The sequence below is a fragment of the Triturus cristatus genome, chromosome 1_1 (genome assembly GCF_964204655.1).
Source record: "Triturus cristatus chromosome 1_1, aTriCri1.1, whole genome shotgun sequence".
NCBI lineage: Eukaryota > Metazoa > Chordata > Amphibia > Caudata > Salamandridae > Triturus > Triturus cristatus.
Window position 1 is genome coordinate 750,312,907 of NC_140579.1, and position 3,459 is coordinate 750,316,365.

The following is a 3,459-nucleotide window of genomic DNA, read 5'->3' on the forward strand; positions in this document are numbered from 1 at the left end:
CAAACCTATAAATTTTTGAAAACTAGACAACCAGGGGAATCCAGGATGGGGTGACTGGACTGCCTCCCACCAGGGTCTGTTTCCCAGAATCCCCTGCAAACCTAAAAAATTGTCAAAAAAAACACATTTGCCCCACATTTCTATGCTGGAAAGTTCCGGAATCTACGTGGATCCACAAATTTCCACCCACCCCGCGTTCCCCAACATCTTACAAGAAAAACGGTACCTCACTTGTGTGGGTCGGCCTAGTGCCTGCGACAGGAAACGGCGCAAAACGCAACGTGGTCACATCTCAATTTCGCAGTGAAAAATGACCCTTTTTTGGCAAAATGACTAGCTGTAGTTTTTTAACCCTAGCTCTGTGGGCACCTTGGTAAACCTAGCAAACCTATACATTTTTGAAAACTAGACACCCAGGGGAATCCAGGATGGGGTGACTTGACTGCCTCCCACCAGGGTGTGTTGCCCAGAATCCCTTGCAAACCTAAAAAATTGTCAAAAAAAACACATTTTCCCCACATTTCTGTAGTGGAAAGTTCCGGAATCTGCGTGGATCCACAAATTTCCACCCACCCCGCGTTCCCCAAAGTCTTACGAGAAAAACGGTACCTCACTTGTGTGGGTCGGCCTAGTGCCCGCGACAGGAAACGGCGCAAAACGCAACGTGGTCAAACCTCAATTTCGCAGTGAAAAATGACCCTTTTTTGGCAAAATGACTAGCTGTAGTTTTTGAACCCTAGCTCTGCGGGCACCTTGGGAAACCTAGCAAACCTATACATTTTTGAAAACTAGACACCCAGGGGAATCCAGGATGGGGTGACTTGACTGCCTCCCACCAGGGTCTGTTACCCAGAATCCCTTGCAAACCCCAAAAATTGTCAAAAAAAACCCATTTTCCCCATATTTCTGTAGTGGAATGTTCCGGAATCTGCGTGGATCCACAAATTACCACCCACCCCGCGTTCCACAAAGTCTTACGAGAAAAATGGTACCTCACTTGTGTGGGTCGGCTTGGTGCCCGCGACAGGAAACGGCGCAAAACGCAACGTGGTCACACCTCAATTTTGCAGTGAAAAATGACCCTTTTTTGGCAAAATGACTAGCTGTAGTTTTTGGACCCTAGCTCTGCGGGCACCTTGGGAAACCTAGCAAACCTATACATTTTTGAAAACTAGACACCCAGGGGAATCCAGGATGGGGTGACTTGACTGCCTCCCACCAGGGTCTGTTACCCAGATTCCCTTGCAAACCTAAAGAATTGTCTAAAAAACCACATTTTCCCCACATTTCTGTAGTGGAAAGTTCTTGAATCTGCGTGGATCCACAAATTTCCACCCACCCCGTGTTCCCCAAAGTCTTACGAGAAAAACGGTACCTCACTTGTGTGGGTCGGCCTAGTGACCGCGACAGGAAACAGCGCAAAACGCAATGTGGTCACACCTCAATTTCGCAGTGAAAAATGACCCTTTTTTGGCAAAATGACTAGCTGTAGTTTTTGGACCCTAGCTCTGCGGGCACCTTGGGAAACCTAGCAAACCTATACATTTTTGAAAACTAGACACCCAGGGGAATCCAGGATGGGTTGAAATGACTGCCTCCCACCAGGGTCTGTTACCCAGAATCCCTTGCAAACCCCAAAAATTATCCAAAAAAACACATTTTCCCAAAATTCCTGTGGTGGAAAGTTCCGGAATCTGCATGGATCCACAAATTTCCACCCATCCCGCGTTCCTCAAAGTCTTACGAGAAAAACAGTACCTCACTTGTGTGGGTCGGCCTAGTGCCCGCGACAGGAAACGGCGCAAAACGCAACGTGGTCACACCTCAATTTCGCAGTGAAAAATGACCCTTTTTTGGCAAAATGACTAGCTGTAGTTTTTGAACCCTAGCTCTGCGGGCACCTTGGGAAACCTAGCAAACCTATACATTTTTGAAAACTAGACTCCCAGGGGAATCCAGGATGGGGTGACTTGACTGCCTCCCACCAGGGTCTGTTACCCAGAATCCCTTGCAAACCTAAAAAATTGTCAAAAAAGAACACATTTTCCCCACATTTCTGTAGTGGAATGTTCCGGAATCTGCGTGGATCCACAAATTTACACACACCCCGTGTTCCCCAAAGTCTTACAAGAAAAACGGTACCTCACTTGTGTGGGTCGGCCTAGTGCCTGCGACAGGAAAAGGCGCAAAACGCAACGTGGTCACATCTCGATTTCGCAGTGAAAAATGACCCTTTTTTGGCAAAACGACTAGCTGTAGTTTTTGAACCCTAGCTCTGCGGGCACCTTGGGAAACCTAGCAAACCTATACATTTTTGAAAACTAGAAACCCAGGGGAATCCAGGATGGGGTGACTTGACTGCCTCCCACCAGGGTCTGTTACCGAGAATCCCTTGCAAACCTAAATCATTGTCCAAAAAAAACATTTTCCCCACATTTCTGTGGTGGAAAGTTCCGGAATCTGCGTGGATCCACAAATTTCCACCCACCCCGCGTTCCCCATAGTCTTACGAGAAAAACGGTACCTCACTTGTGTGGGTTCGCCTAGTGCCTGCGACAGGAAACGGCGTAAAACGCATCGTGGTCACACCTCAATTTCGCAGTGAAAAATGACCCTTTTTTGGCAAAACGACTAGCTGTAGTCTTTGAACCCTAGCTCTGCGGGCACCTTGGGAAACCTAGCAAACCTATAAATTTTTGAAAACTAGACAACCAAGGGAATCCAGGATGGGGTGACTGGACTGCCTCCCACCAGGGTCTGTTTCCCAGAATCCCTTGCAAACCTAAAAAATTGTCAAAAAAAACACATTTTCCCCACATTTCTATGCTGGAAAGTTCCGGAATCTACGTGGATCCACAAATTTCCACCCACCCCGCGTTCCCCAACATCTTACAAGAAAAACGGTACCTCACTTGTGTGGGTCGGCCTAGTGCCTGCGACAGGAAACGGCGCAAAACGCAACGTGGTCACATCTCAATTTCGCAGTGAAAAATGACCCTTTTTTGGCAAAATTAATAGCTGTAGTTTTTTAACCCTAGCTCTGTGGGCACCTTGGTAAACCTAGCAAACCTATACATTTTTGAAAACTAGACACCCAGGGGAATCCAGGATGGGGTGACTTGACTGCCTCCCACCAGGGTGTGTTGCCCAGAATCCCTTGCAAACCTAAAAAATTGTCAAAAAAAACACATTTTCCCCACATTTCTGTAGTGGAAAGTTCCGGAATCTGCGTGGATCCACAAATTTCCACCCACCCCGCGTTCCCCAAAGTCTTACGAGAAAAACGGTACCTCACTTGTGTGGGTCGGCCTAGTGCCCGCGACAGGAAACGGCGCAAAACGCAACGTGGTCAAACCTCAATTTCGCAGTGAAAAATGACCCTTTTTTGGCAAAATGACTAGCTGTAGTTTTTGGACCCTAGCTCTGCGGGCACCTTGGGAAACCTAGCAAACCTATACA